Source organism: Urocitellus parryii, chromosome 5 (genome assembly GCF_045843805.1).
Source record: "Urocitellus parryii isolate mUroPar1 chromosome 5, mUroPar1.hap1, whole genome shotgun sequence".
NCBI lineage: Eukaryota > Metazoa > Chordata > Mammalia > Rodentia > Sciuridae > Urocitellus > Urocitellus parryii.
The window spans coordinates 178978757-178995029 of record NC_135535.1 but is presented as its reverse complement, the minus strand read 5'-3'; the positions used below and the strand labels follow the sequence as shown (position 1 = coordinate 178995029).

General features: G+C 36.5%; 2 pseudogenes; both read right to left on the bottom strand.

Moving 5' to 3' along the window:
• LOC144249028 (cytochrome P450 2C19-like) overlaps window positions 1-13779 on the bottom strand; it is a 39970-nt pseudogene extending 26191 nt beyond the window's left edge.
• Window positions 8565-9037, bottom strand: LOC113176872 (putative ribosome biogenesis protein RLP24 pseudogene; annotated as a pseudogene).
• Window positions 13780-16273: the final 2494 nt, after the last annotated feature.

The following is a 16273-nucleotide window of genomic DNA, read 5'->3' as shown; positions in this document are numbered from 1 at the left end:
GAAGAAAGGATGGATTTGATCAGTGTCTACAGTATGCATGTGTGGAAATATCATACTCACCCCTATAAACATGCACAATAACTACATGTTAATAAATAAGAGCAATAAAATAATTTTTTAAATAAATAAACCAGGAAAAAAGAGAGCATACAGCATTGGCTAATAGCAAATCTGCTGAGTTATATACAACTTTGCCAATATCCTTTAATTGTTAAAGGGTTCTAAGCTTTCAGAAAAGGCTTTATTTCAGTTAAGGAACTGGAGGGCAATTTCAGAAGCTCAGGAATTTCTTTCTGTGTGTCATTCACAGATAAAAGTCTGATTTTTAGTATTTCCTCTTATTACATTTGGAAGAGAAACTTAAAAACAGATCAATCTGGATCCAAGCCAAAAATCAGACAATGTGAAAAACACTTGATGGATCACAACAGAGGACAGGGAGAGGAAACTAATTACCATAATCATGATTAATGAGATTTTCTAGGATGTAAGCAAATAAATGAGCAACCATACATTAGTATAATTCTTGGTGGAAATTGTAGGCACCAGCCTTAGAAGAAACCTGTAAAGTTGTCTATACAACCATTGTCCAATTCAACAAGATCACACATCACTTGCTTCAGTGCCACAGGGTCTAAGGCAGATATTTCCACTGTGTTCAATGAATAATGGTGAAAGTTGTGGAGTGGGAAACTCACAAATGTGCCATGGGGAAACCCTGTTCTTTAATTCTTTAAGAAAATGAAACTCTAAACCTTCTATTTTTATAATGCAATGATTTGAAAACAGAAATAAAGCTGGTCAGAGCGGGATTATATGACCTTTTACACCCACCATGCATGCCCACTCATGCCTGTGCACAGGCAGCAAAGACACACAAACTCTAGCTCTCTGCTTCAAATCATCCCTCCTCCACATGAAGGCTGACAGACAGGACAAAATGTGGAACTATGCCCAAGGGCCTTAGTAGGGAGGAGATAGTCTGGTAAAGACAGTGATAATCAATCACCCATATTTGGTTTTCCTCAGCTCCTCCACAAGGCAGCGGGCTTCCTCTTGAACACATTCCTCAATGTTCCTCTTCCCCATCCCAAAACTCCACAGAGTCATGACTGAGAAGCACCTCATCTCTTTCCATCTGTTTCCATTACTTAAAATGATTCCTAAAAGAGGGGAACACAAACTAGGAGTGAGATCCCAGGTGAGGCAGAGGTAGCTGATGAGTGGCAGGCAAAAGTTGGCCCAGCTTAGCCTTAGGAGATCTCCAAGTCTCTTTTTTTCTGAGCTCCTCATATCCATGACCACTGCCCACTACCCCATGCACATGCACCCTTACCAAGTCCTTTATTAGTCTTTGTACCACTGGGAAACTGCCTCTTCCAGAAAACTCCTCTCCAAGGTCAACCAGGGCTTCCCTCACAGGTTCAGATCCATGCAACTCCACAGTGGGCTTCATGCCCAAATACAGAGTGAACACAGGGCCATAGACTTTTGACAACTGGAAACTGGAAAGAAAATCCAAATATTAGCCAAAGACATCATTATTGGACCTATGTATTTTGAATGATTCACACTGTTATTCAGATTATTCTCATTGTACTTGTTGTGTTATTGCTGCCATGTGAATCTTCAAATCTGAATTTTGTTAACAAACATGATGGTGATCATAGCTGTTGCTTATGGATGGTCTATGATGTGCCATGCCTGGGTCAGGCAACTGATATCTATCCTAATAATTATAACTCTCACATCAATGCACTTAGAGCACTTATTAGTCCTGTTTCACATGTAAAGTAAATGAAGTCAAAAGAATTACAAACTCATTTTTAATTTACCATGAATACTAAACAGAAGACCCAAATTTAAACCTATATTTGTCAACTTCTGAAGCTTGGACAATTTATCAGCTCTCAGTACCATCAAATTTTACACCAACACCCAGGTGACTTCTTCAGGGTCACCAGCAGGGCTCGGGCAGTAGAGATCCTGATAAAGTAAGCCAGCAATAAATACTGTAAATCTATATTTTTTAAGTGACCCTAGATGATCTTAACACTCTTTATAGTCAAAACCACAGGTATCACTAATATAGTAGAAGAGCAAGTACCATGGAGACAATGCCAGACCATGCACCATTTCATGGGAGAATAATTTCTCTGACCTCACAGAATTCATAGGGTACAGACTAATGCACTCTGTAGAATCCACAGAATTATGTTACCCACTCCATGCCCCAGCAGACCCTGAACGATCCAATTCTTTCCTTCTCTTATACCGACTCCAAACCTGGAATTTTCTCCTTCTTTTTTTAAAGAGCTTTATTGAGGTATAATTGAAAAATAAAATTTATATACATTTAGAATATAAAGTGTGATTTTTAAATTTAGTATGCATTACCACAACCAAGGTAATTAACATACACATCACCTCAGTGTTAATATTTTCATTTGTGTGTGCTGAGAACCCATTAGCAAATTTGGGGTATAAGATATATTATGATTTATTGTAGTAACCATGCTGTGCCTTAGGTCTCCATACTTATTCACCTTATAACTGAATACTTGCACTCTGGCAAATATCTCACCTTTTCTCCCACATCACAGATTCTAATACCTACCAGTCTAGTCTCCATTACTATGAATTTGTGGGAGGTTGTTTTGTTTATTTATTTATAAAATACCACATGTAAGCGAGATCATACAGTAAAAGTCTTTCTGTCTGGCTATTTCCCTCAGCATAAAGTGCATAGCTCCAGGCTTATTTCATGTTGTTGTGATTGGTAGGATGTCCTTCTTTTTTAAGGTGGAATAAGATTCCATTTTATATATAAACCATACTTGGTTTGATCATTCAGCCATCATGAACACTTGCTTAGGATGGTGTCATTTCTTAACTATTGCAATGATGCTGCAATTAATGTGGCGTGCAGATAACTTTTTTATTTCTTATTAGTTCATTTTGGTTATGCATAATATTAGGGTTCTTTTTTGAAACAATTATACAAGCGTTGAATATAATTTGCTCTAATTAATTCCCCAATACTTCCCTTTTTCTTCCCTCCTCCCTCTCCCTATTTCCTTCCCTCTATTCTATTAATTTTTCTTCTATTTGATTTTTTAAAATTAATACCTTGTGGATATAGATAAAGGAGAGATTCACTTGTGATATATTCATATAGTACACAGAAAAGTGAGGCCAGATACATTCTACTATTCTTCTCTTTTCCCATACCTCTCTCTAATCCTTATCCTCTATCCATTGATCTCTTCTATATTTCATAAAATCCCCCCTTTTATTTTTTGTCTCTTATTTTGGTCCAAATTCTGTAGGACAGAGAAAACATTCAACTTTGAGTTTCTGGGTATGGCTTACTTCACTTAGCATGATGGTCTCTAGTTTCATCCTTTTAACAAACAAATGCCATAATTTTATTTTTTTTTATTCCTATGTGTGGCTAAATAATACTCCATTATGTATCTATACCGCAATTTCTTTAAGCCTTTGTCTATGATGGGCACCTAGTGACATGGCTCCTGGGCTGCCAAGTGCCTGAAACCAGCTGACTGCCAACTAGCAGCAGGGCAGTACAGTGGCAGAGTGGCAGCCCAGGCGGGTTGAAATTCCAGCAGAAAAGCACAACCTACAGCCACGTGGAAACCATCAGGCAAGCATTTGGGTCCTGAGGGACTGTGGACCAAAGCATGCTGACCTGTCACTTTTGGCCTGGGCGTGATATTGACGTCTGCTATAGAAGCCCAACCTGCTTGGCACAGGACTGCACTCAGAAGTTCCGAGCATAGTCCATTCTAGGACCTCAACCTCCCACTTCCTGACCTGCAGTGAGAAAATGGAAGTGGAGCAGACTTGGATGAAAGTTGGAGTCCACTGTGGGAGGCCATCCTTGCATGTGATTTGAGTTACATCCCTGGCTGGGTGAGAGGCGCTTAGACATAGCTATGTTAGAGCCTTCCCCACCCTTTTTTAGGTCCAAGGGCTTGTCCATGCAGAGGCGTGTCTGGCCACTTCCCCAAAGACCCAATCGTCGCCCCTGATCTTGGGATATGCTGCCCCCTTACATTCATTTGATGGGATTTTCCCCAGAAGTTTTTGTTCCCCAATAAAAGTCCACTCCCTGGTGTGTTCTCTCTCTCTCGCTCGCTAGTCTCTTCTGTAAACCTCACCACCAAATTAGGTGGCTGGAGGCGGGAGCTAGGAGAAGCCATCTCAGAGCTGGTATTAAAGGTAATGAGAGTCTTGTCTCTTTAATTTAAAACTCCCTAGCAATTACCTATGAACCAAACCTTCTTTCATGAAGCCAGCACTGGTCGAGTGGCAGACTCCAGAGTTAACCAATAGCACTGGTATGTTTCCAAACCCTAATTAACATAAGTTTAGACCAATAGCAATGACCCAAGTGCTTTATAAACCCCTACACTAGCACACTTAGGCAGAGAAAACCTGTTATTGGGTCCCCTATTTTATTGTAAGAGTTCTGTTCCACTTTCTATTGTTCAATAAATCCTACTCTTATTCACTCCTCCTGGTTTGTGGATTTCATAAGACAAGAACTAGGAAGAAAAATAAATTGATGGTGAGCTGCTGGGGTCTGCTGCAACATCAGAAGGGAAGCCATAGCCCGTCAAAGAAAGCTCCAACACCTCTTGGGTGCAGAGGCCTGCAACTTTATGCAGACTCCACCCACTAGCAGAAGTGAAGAAACTCCAGCCCCACCTGTCAGCAGAAGAAGGGAATCAAGTTTCATATCAAAACTTCATTTTCACTTGGTTTGTTACATAGTTTGGGTATTGTGAATTGTGCTGCTGTAAACATTGAAGTGGCCACATCCCTAGATCATGATGATTTTAGGTCATTTGTATATATAATAAAGAATGGGACAGCTGAGTCAAATGGTGATTCCATTCCTAGTTTTTTGAGGAATCTCTATTCTGATCTCCAGAGTGGTTACACTAATTTACAGTCCCACCAACAATGTATGAGGATACTTTTTCCCTTCAACCTTGCCAATATTGATTATTTGTATTCTTGATAATTGCCATTCTGACTGGAGTAAGGTGAATTCTCATTTTAGTTTTGCTTTGCATTTCCCTGATTGTTAAGGATGTTTAACAGTTTTACATATATTTGTTAGCCATATGTACTTCTTCTTTTGAGAAGTGTCTGTTTAGTTCTTTATCCCACTTATTAATTGGGGTTGGTTGTTGCTGTTGTTGTTAAATTTTTTGAGTTCTCTACATATTCTGGATATTAATCCCCTATCTGAAAAGCAGGTGTCAAAAGCCTTTTCCCATTCTGTATGCTTTTTTTCTTAATTATCTTCTTTACTGAGCAGAGACTTTTTAATTTGATGCTGTCCCACTTATTTATTCTGGGTTTTATTTATTGTAATTAATGAGTTTTGTTAAAGAACATAATTTCTGTGCCAATATGTTGGCATGTTGTAGTACATTTTATTTTAGTGGTTGCAAAGTTTGGGGACAAATTCCTAGGTCTTTGGTCCACTTTGAGTTTACTTTGATGGATAGGGGTCAACTTTCAGTCTTCTACATATGAATATCCAACTTTTTGAACACCATTTGTTACAAAGGGTATCTTTTCTCTGATGTATGTGTTTTCCATCTTTATCAAGCACCAGATGGCTATCTATGGGGGTTTATCTCATGTTTCCTATTCTATTACTTTTGTCTTCAGGTCTGTTATGGTGCCAACACCATGATATTTTTGTTATTCTGTAGTAAAATTTTAGGTTCACTGTGATTCCTCCAGCATGGCTCAGGCTTGCTTTGGCCATTCTTGACTTTATGTATTCTTCCAAATTAATTTAAGAACTTTTTCCTAGTTCTGTGAATAATGTCATGTGTATTTTGATGGGGTTTGTATTAAATTTGTATAATATTCTTGGTAATATGGTCATTTTGACAATATTAAATCTGACTATACTCAACACAGGACCTCTTTCCATCTTTCAAGTCTTTCTTCAGTGCTATAATCTTCTCATTGTAGTGGTCCTCCACTCCCTTCATTCAATTAATTCCCAAGTATTTTTCCAAAGTTATTGTTAATGGGATAGTAGTTTTCCTCATTTTTTTGAGCAGATTCATTATTGATATATAGGAAAGGGATCAGTTTGTGTATGTACAGCTTGTATCCTCTGACTTTATTAAAATTTGTTTATCATCTCTAAAGGTCTTTTGGTGAGTTTGGGGTTTATTAATTATAAGATTATGTCATCAGCAAGCAGTGATAATTTGACTTCTTTTTATCCTATTGTATCACTTTAATTTCCTCTTTTACCTGATTGCACTAGCAAAGTTTTCAAAGAATATGTTGAATAGGAATGGTGAGGGTGGTAATCTTTGCCTTGTTCCATTTTTTAGAAGAAAAGTATTCAGTTTTTCTCCATTGAGTATGATGTTGGCCTTGGGTTTGTCACACATAACCCTTACAATATCAAGATAAGTTTCTTCTATTCCTAGAGAACTAGTGTTTTAAACATAAATGGGTGCTGGACTTCATCAAATGCTTTTTCTGCATCTATTGAGATAATCATGTAATTCTTGTCTGTAAATATTTAAGTGGCAAAATGACATTGATTGATTTGAATCTTTGTTGAACTAAGTTCATTCTCATGGAATGAAGTGCACTTGATTATTGTAAATTATCTTCTTAATACATTTTAATGTAGTTTGTCAATATTTTATTAAGAATTTTTGTATCTCTGCTCATCAAAGAGATTGTGCTGAAATTTTCTTTCTTTGATGTGTCTTTGTTTAGTATCAAGGTGATTCTGGCTTCATAGAATGAATTTGGCAGTGATCCTTCCTTTGCTATTTTGTGGAATAATATAAGAAGTATTGATATTAACTCTTCTTTAAAGATCTGGAAGAACTCAGCTGAGAATCCATCTGGCTTTGAGTTTTTCTTTGTTTGAAAGCTTTTAGTAGTTGCTTCAATTTAGTTACTTGATATTAATATTCTTCAATTGTCTATATCCTCATGGTTCAATTGGGGTAGGTCATATGTCTTTAGGAATTTGTCAATAAATTCAAGATGTTTTAGCTTACCCTAATAGGTTTTATGCATCATCTTTGCCTGTAGTATTTGTAATAATATCTCTTTTTTAATCTTTAATTTAGTTAATTTAGGTCTACACTGCCTAAGTTTGGCTAGGGTTTATCAATCTTATGTGTACTTTCAAAAAAAAAGAAAACCAAATATTTGTTTCATTGATCCTTTGAAGTTCACTTTATCTCATATAAAAGTAGTTCCCTGCTCACTTCTAGCTACAATTTTCATGGTATATCCTTTCTCATCATTTTATCTTAAGTCTGTGGATGTCTTTGTCTGTAAGATGAGTCTCTTGCAAATAGCATATTATTGGGTCTTGTTTTTTAATCCCATATGCCAATCTATGTCTTTTTTATAGATATTTTTATTAATTATTGATGGACCTTTATTTATTTAATTGCTTGAATCAAACCCAGTGCCTCACACATGCTAGGCAAGCGCTCTACCACTGAGCCACAGCTCCAGCCCACCAATCTATGTCTTAATTGGAGAGTTTAGACTGTTTAATTCAGTGTTATTTCAGGAAGATGATTTTTTCCTGCCATTTTATTTATTTCTAACATTTAATTTAGAATTTATTCTACTTTTTTATCCACTGAAAAATGCTTTTATTTTGTGTACAAATGATGGGCAGATGCAATACCCATAAACTCTATTTTCCATAATAATTAGGAATCTGTTTTTTTAAAGAAAAGAAAGAAAGAGAGAGAGAGAAAGAAAGAGAGAAAAAGAAAACAATACAAAAAAATTTAAAAGATGCTGGGATTTCTTTGTTTCTAGATCATTGCTGGGAAAGGGAGGGAGTTTTCTCTAACATGAATCACAAATTAGAACTGACTATTCTCTAAAGCAGAAATAGTACAGTGCCATTTCAACTAAAGATAATTCACGCTCCTGACAAACACCCACAGCAACCAGCCAAGAACAGGCAAACCAGGTCAAACAGCCCAGCATAACTAGGCTTCATGTATTAGGCTATTAATCCCCTTTAAGCTCATAAATCAAACCAGAAAATTCTGAAATAAAAATAAATGATTTTGAGATTGTCATACAAATTGTTAGTTCCTTGCTGTATCCTCCCTTCTATAACATAATAAAGAGAACATTTTACTATAAAGAAAATTTTATTTTATATATCACTGGACATGAACTTGTAATTAGTTATTACACAAATGCTGCCCAGTGCCATTATCCAAATGGCATCGCCATTCTGTCCACAATCTACTTGTGCATTTGTAAACAGAATTTCCATGATTTATGTAATAATTAACATGTCTATCAATAAAGATGTTACAATGAGGTACAATCTAACATCCATAATCTGATGCTTTGCAGATAGCAATGTAGGAGGAAAGTATTTGTAATAACCTTTCACTTCACTGACCTTATATAAAAATAAATAATTTAGAATTAAATTCTAAGTCTCTAAAAGAGATTTTCAAATGTACATATAGAAATGGTTACAGAGAGTGCTATTTTTAAGAAACGTTCTCCATGTCCATATCCTGTTGTAACTGTTGTACCATTTTTTTCTTCCTTGGCCTCCAAGAGGGGATCAGATAAGATGGATGTTTTGCTTGACTTCTTTAATGTCCTGAACTTTCTGTAGCTCTTTATTTTTCTTCAATCTGATTTAGCATGCTGTTTCTATTTAATATCTTCAACTTTCTTCATTGCATCCTAACTTTATTCTATAGTTCTTGCTGGTATTTGACAGATTCATTTCAATGTTTTTCAAATTCAAATGAATTATCCACCATAAGCTCTTTACCAGCTGATTTCTGGGATGCTTTAGTCCACCTGGTTATGGAGGATTATGCTTTTTTTTTTAAATTTCTTTATGACATTTGGATTTACCAAATCTGAATACCTTATAATCGTTGGGGACAAACATCATGTCATGACCTGGATAGATGGTCCCTGAACAGAAATAAAACTTCTCAATGCACATGTTGATGCTGCATGGGAGCCCACCATCCAAACGGCCAGCTGGGAAGTAAATTCTCCTTTAATTTACTATGATTCTAGTATAATTCATGCCTATGCTTCTTTTTTATTTTTATTTTTCTGCGTAAAATATTTTATTGAGTATATTTTATAGTGCAGGCTTATTGGTTGTGAATTCTTTTAGTTTGTATTTGCCATGGAAGATTTTTATTTCATCTTTAATTCTAAAGGACAATTTTGCTGAATATAGTAATCTAATTGGCACTGATTTTCTTTCAGGTCTGGTTAGTCTACTATGTCATACACAGCAGTAATAACTGCAGCAGCAATAATGGTGTGGGCAGAATTTATATAAACCAATTTATTCTAAAAGATGGCAAAAATACACTTTATAAAGATAGACGATAATGTGATAGGAAGGTAGAACGGAGTTTATAATGTCCAAAAGTAAACAGAGACAATGCAAAAGAGATAAGCAGGTGATGGTTATAAGGATAGAGGAGAAAATAGGGAGAAAAAAAAAGGAAAGAGAGAGAGAAAGAACAAAAAAAGTGGCTTTTTTAGTGGGAGAAGAGAGAAATGGAAACAAGAAAAGCAAACAAAATAAAACAACCTCGAAATAAACAAACCAAAGCCCTAACCCTCAAGATAAGCAAGAAGAAACACGTACATTTAAAAATGTTAAAAGTGATGGGGCTGGAGTTGTAGCTCAGTGGTTGAGCACTTGCCTCCTATGTGTGAGACACTGGGCTCGACTCTCAGCACCAAATAAATAAATAAAGATATTGTGTCCATCTACAACTAAAAAAAATGCTAAAAAAAACAAGTATATATAAACATATATGTCCATGAATATCAAATTGTGACCTGAGCAATGGAGCCCAGGCACCATCCCAACACCAAGGACAAAGATGGCAGTGGTATTGCAGATGAGATGGAAAAACAGCCTGAGGAGCTATGTGCACAGCCACTGGGGCCATGGGATAAATGTTTTTTTTACAGCTCTGAGAGCAAAAATTGATGCAGCTGTACCAGAGACTGCAAAGATAAGGGAGTTTCAAGATAAAGAGGCCTTGAGAGTTAAAGTATGTTTGCTGAAGCAAGATCTACATACCTTGAAAATATCCCTTTGCCTCTCCCATAATCTGAAGAGGAGGAAGTGGAAGATTAACACCTGCAAGCCCAACCATTGGTAATGCAGAAATGAAACAGCAGCAGCAAATGGCTCTGATTCTTGCAGGTAAGGCACCTATACTGTTCAGTGTTTCGTACACTGATGACCAGCTGTGGAAAACTGCTTGTGTGGAAGGCAGTGGCTATGAAGTCAGAAATAGATGCTGTCTGGTTTGATAGCAGTACAAAACAGTGAGCTGAGCTGAATGGTGATAGCAAAAGAAGCATTCCCCCATAGTGATATGTACTGACAGTTGTGCTGTGGAGGGGCCACAGGTGGCTCCTGTGCTTTCCTGGGACTCAGAGATGGCATGCATTCTCTTGGATGGATGTGCTTTACTTGTACTAATACCTATAACTGCTTTGTCCTTTCATCTATAGGCATTTCCTCACCAACACCATTGTGAACTGGGCACACACCTACGCCAGAATAGCAAAAACCTCTGCCTGCTGGGTATGGTATGCTCTGAAGTGCCAATGAGTTCTTCTGGACAGCCCTGAGGGTTAATAGGGGACTAAAATGGAACTGGCTGGGGGTTGAAGCTGAACCTGGAGGCTGAAGGCTGTCATCACCTCTGAAAAAAAAAATTCTACAATCCTGTGTCTTGCATATTCTTCCACCTGTCAGACCACAAATTTGTTTCCTTGAGTCTCCACATGACAGCATCCTACAAACATGTATAATTCTTAGATGTCAATTAAAAAGGGAAATGTAAAAAAAAATCATTACTGTAACAATAACATCTTCCCTATGTTTGCCTCTACAAGTTTGACGCTTTCAGGAATTACATTTGTCTTAAATCTGTTTTTATTTAATTTTTATGTGTAATGTTAGAAACGAATCTAATTTCATTTGTTTTTGCATGTGGATATACAGTTTTCCAAACACTCTTTACTGAAAAGACTATTCTTTCCCCATTGTATATTCCTCACCCTTTTATGAAAAACGTAAGTTTATTTCTGTACTCTGCATGGAGTCCTTGGTTCTATGTGTCTGTATTATGCCTGCATTCTCATGTTTTGCCTACTGTAGGTATGCATATAATTCAGTGCCTACAGACTTCTTCTTGTATAAAATTTCATGGGTCATTCAGAATCTTTTGCGGTTCTAAACAAATTTTAGGATTTTTAAAATTTCTATGAAAAAGGCCTTGGATTATTCACAGGGACTACATTAAACCTGTAAATCAACTTAGGCTGTAACAATAATTAATATTTCAATTCATAATCATGGATTATTTTTCCATGTATTCTGTCTTCTATGACTTCTTTCATTGATGGGTTTTATATTTCAGTATACAGATTTTTCACTTCCTGGGTGAAATTTGCTACTAAATATTTTTATCTTCTCATGCTATTGTAAATGAAATATTTACTTGATTGTTTATCAAATAGTTTGTTTTTTAAAACTCTGCTGAATTGTGTATGTTATTTACATATGCTAAATCTATAGAATTAATTTATTAGTTCTAATTGTTTTCGGTTGAACTTTAGGGTCTTACATGTGTACATTACATCTGATAGAAACAGAGACTCTTACTTTTCTTTTTTGACTTGTATACATTTTAGTTATTTTTATTGCTTAATTGTCCTGGCTTGTACTTCAGACCTATGTTGAGTAAAACTGGCAGACTCAGTATTCTTGCACTTTCCCTAATTTTTCAGGGAAAACTTTCAAGTTTCACCATGGAGTTTGATGTTAGTTATTGGTTTGTCATGTGTGTTTTAGTGTGCTAAATGACACTATTATTGTGTCATTTTTTAAGGTTTTCTCAGAAAAGGATTTGAAATTTTTCAAATGCTTTTTCTACACCCATTGAAATGGTCATGTTCTTCTTGTCCTTCATTATATCACTTTTACTGATTTATGTACATTGGATTATCCTTAGAACTCTGGCATGGATCCTGCCTGATCGTGGTGGATGAACTTTTTAATCTGCTGGAGAAGATGCAGGTAAAATGAAACTATTCTTCCTAGCAGTTTGAGAAATTATTATTTTTTGGTTTTTATTGTTAATTTTGGTACTGAGGATTGAACCCAGGGGCACTCAGACACTGAGCTATATCCCTGGCCCTTTTTTATATTTTATTTAGAGACAGGGTTTTGCTAAGTTGCTTAGGGCCTTGCTAAATTGCTGATGCTGGTTTTGAACTTGCAATCCACCTGCTTCAGCCTCCCAAGCTACTGGGATTACAGGTGTGCACCATTGCACCGAGCTGAGAAATTATTTTTGAGTTTTTACAACATAGTGTTACTATTGTGGACTCCTCTGAGTCTACTTGGGCTTTTTTATTTTGTGGGTAGTTCTCTCAGGAAAAGGGAGTAAAAGGCTAGGATATCCTATTTCACCATCTCATTGACAGACTATCACATAGCTGTTTCTTAACATATGTATAGCTTTCTTCTTGAAAGAAGTTTATATTTTGATATCACTATTTATTATTGTACATTTATATTTCTTACCTGAGAATGAGTACATAATGTTTTGTTTGGTTCACTCAGCTGAATAAAATGCCCACCGTTTATTTCATATTTATAATTATTATTATTTTAGTAGGGCATTACAGATATACATAGTAGTTGGGTTTATTTTAACAAAATCATACATACATTGACTTTTACTCATTTACACTTTCTGTTCCCTTTTTGTCCTTCCTACCCAATTCTGCTTCCTATACTCTACTATCTTCCTTCACTCATTTATGTATTTATTTTTGATTGGAACTTTCTAAATCTGCATGAAGGTGGAATTACCTGTGGTATATTTATATGTGCACAAAATCACATAATATGTGATTTGTAAATTCAATACACATTTCCTCCCCTTTCTTATTCCACTACCTCCTCCTGGGTATCCTTCTCCACTAATCTATATCTTTTTGATACGTGATCAATTCTACTTTGTTTTCCTTATTTTTCTCTAGTTCCACATATGAGAAAAAACACTCCATCCTTAATTTTTCTGAGCCAGCTCATTTCACTTAGCATGATGTAGAGAAGTTTACTTTTGATGGTCATGAACATAATTACAAATAATGCATCAGATAACATCTTGAAGGAATGCTCTACTTGCAAAACACTTTCATTTTTGTTTAACTTTTCAAAAAATTACAGAAAATGACATTAAGACAAGGGTAGAGGCACATTAATTACACCTTTGCCATTTTGATATTTTGATTCTGAGTCAAAATAATAAATGTTTCTCTTATCCCAGATACACTATTTCATTTCACTATTTCTAACAATGGAAGATTTAAAAGGCAAATGGAAACATCAAAGCCCACAGAGAGCATTTGCAAAGCAATAATCTCTTAATGATTTGTCTCATGAATACATTTAATTAAAAATTAAGCATTAATTTACTTACCCTTTGCAAGCTACTGGAAGAGCATGGGCATACTTACATTGCTTAGAGACTTCTTGATGTTTTTATCATCTATTTGAAGAATATTCCCAAGAATTGGGAGAGGAGTAGGGCCAGGTGGGAGCTTCCCTCTCCCAGACTTCTGTCTCCCTAGTGAAAGCAGAAGCAAACAGAAGAAACTCAGAAGCAGGACCACAACTGGATCCATTGATGCCTTCTCCTTCCATTGACACAATTGTGAGTTTACAGTCAAGGTAAAGCTTTTATAGTTCTCCCTCATAATTAAGAATGTGTCCTGTTGACATAAAAGTGCAGAGCCAATCAACTAGATAAATTCTAATCCCTTCTGAGTGTCCATTGGTCACCTGATAAATATAAAAATAAATTATGTTTACTCTTTCTCTTCTTTACAAATCTCTATCCTTGACCATCTGGTTTGGCCATTCTGGGACAGAGCACAAGAACAGAGAATTTAAAAAAAGAAACAAACAAATAAACAAGGACACAACCTCTGGTGATACTATGCCCGTGCCTTGAACTCACCCATGCCTGGCTCTCTGACCAGATAGCAGCCCTCTCTGAAACTTTAGTGACACCTCATAAATATTGGCCTTCCCTGGCCAGACAACAACCCTCTCTGAGGCTCTAATAGTCCTCATAAATTCTGATGTTGGGGCCAGCAAAAAAATGTAAACTACCATTTGCGTTATGCTCCACAGAGTTCTGTTATCTGTAACCCCCCTTTGTGTAATTTTTTGAAAAGTTAAACAAAAATGAATCCAATTTATGTCTCCTAATAACTTTTGAAAGTCTTTAAGTGATTTGAGTTGATCTACTCGTATTTGAATTTTAGGTGGACGGATCATGGTTGAGGATAATAGAACTCCTAAATAATTAATTGGAAAATTTAATTGTACTTTATCTATTGCTATCTCTAGATTATAATTTTTTAATAAGTTTGTAAGTGTGGCATAACATTCTAGCAATGTATTTTTAGCTTTGTGTGCTAATAATACATCATCCATATAGTGAAATATTTGTAGTTCAGAATTTTGATTTCTAAGTGGCTGGATTACTTTGTTAATGTAAATTTGACACATAGTTGGGCTGTTAGCCATCCCTTGAGGGAGTACTTTCCATTCATATCTCTGATCAGGACCTTCATGATTTAGTGCAGGGATAGTAAATGCAAAATGTGGACTATCCTCAGGATGAATTGGACTTGAAAAAAAAAATCTTTAATATCTATAACTAAAACATACCAAGTTTTTGGCAAAGCAGATAATTGAGGAATCCCCAATTGAGCAGGTCCCATAATGACCATTTCATTATTAATGGCTCTTAAATCTTGCAATAATCTCCATTTACCAGATTTCTTTTTGATGACAAAAATGGGAGTATTATGGGGAGATACAGAAGGTTGTATATGTCCTTCCACTAATTGTTGTTTGACCAGATCATGAGCTACTTGTATCTTTTCTTTAGTCAAGGGCCACTGAGGAACCCATACTTTCTGATTTCCATGTAATTTTTATTGTCTCAGTGGCCCTTTGTGAAAATCCAACCCATGTCTGTCTGTTCCTTGATCTATTTGTATTGGTGCTGCTATACCTTGTTCTTGTTTTTCTAATCTTTTTCCTTTCATAAAACCTTGTCTAGCCATAATAGTGGGTGCATTTTGATTGATATTATTTGTTAATGTCAAACCTAATTGATCTAAGACATCTCGTCCCCATAAATTTACGGGAAGATGATCCAATACATATGGCTGTATAGTTCCTTCACATCCTTCAGGATCCTTCCAATCTAATACCATTGCACTTCTATCGGGATTAGTCGCCACTCCTAGGCCTCGAAGCGTTTGAGTGGCTTGTTTTAATGGCCAATGTTTTGGCCATTCTTGACGAGAGATGATGCTAAGGTCTGCACCTGTATCCAGTAGCCCATTAAATTCATGTCCTTGAATATTTAGTTTTAGCATGGGGCGAGAATCTAAATTTAAAGAAAACATAGCCCAATCTACACCTGTGGAGCCTAATCCCTTGGAACCTCTTTCTACAGCATGACTGGAAAATTTATCATGTAGGCTTGGTATTATTAGTAACTGTGCTATTCTATCTCCTGGTGAAATTACTGATATACCCTTTGGAGAACTGGCTATAATTTTTATTTCACCTTCATAATCGGGATCAATTACCCCAGGACTTATCAAAAGTCCTTTTAGCGTAGAAGAACTGAGTCCTAATAATAAGCCTACTGTTCCTTTGGGAAGAGGTCCTTTCACCCCTGTGGGAATGATTTGAACTCCCATCTCTGGAGTTAGTACTGATCTGGCGGAGGCGGAGATGTCCAACCCTGCGCTCCCTCTGGTTTGTCTGATGAGGGATCTGATGGACAATGTGCCCTGGTCACTACCCTGATGGGGTTGCTGGGTTCCTCCAGTGCTCCGTATATTTGTGGTTTGGGGCCCCGGAGCATTGGGGCCCCCTGTCCATTTTTTGGCAACGGAGCCTGATGCCTTTCTCCATGATATCGTGGATAAACACTTGGTCCTTGTTTGTTTTTTGATAATGGAGTACCCTATATGGTGGTTTGAGAACGGCATTCATTAGCCCAATGTAATGGAGTACCCTCTATGGTGGTTTGAGAACGGCATTCATTAGCCCAATGTCTCCCTCTACGGCATCATGGGCAAATACCCG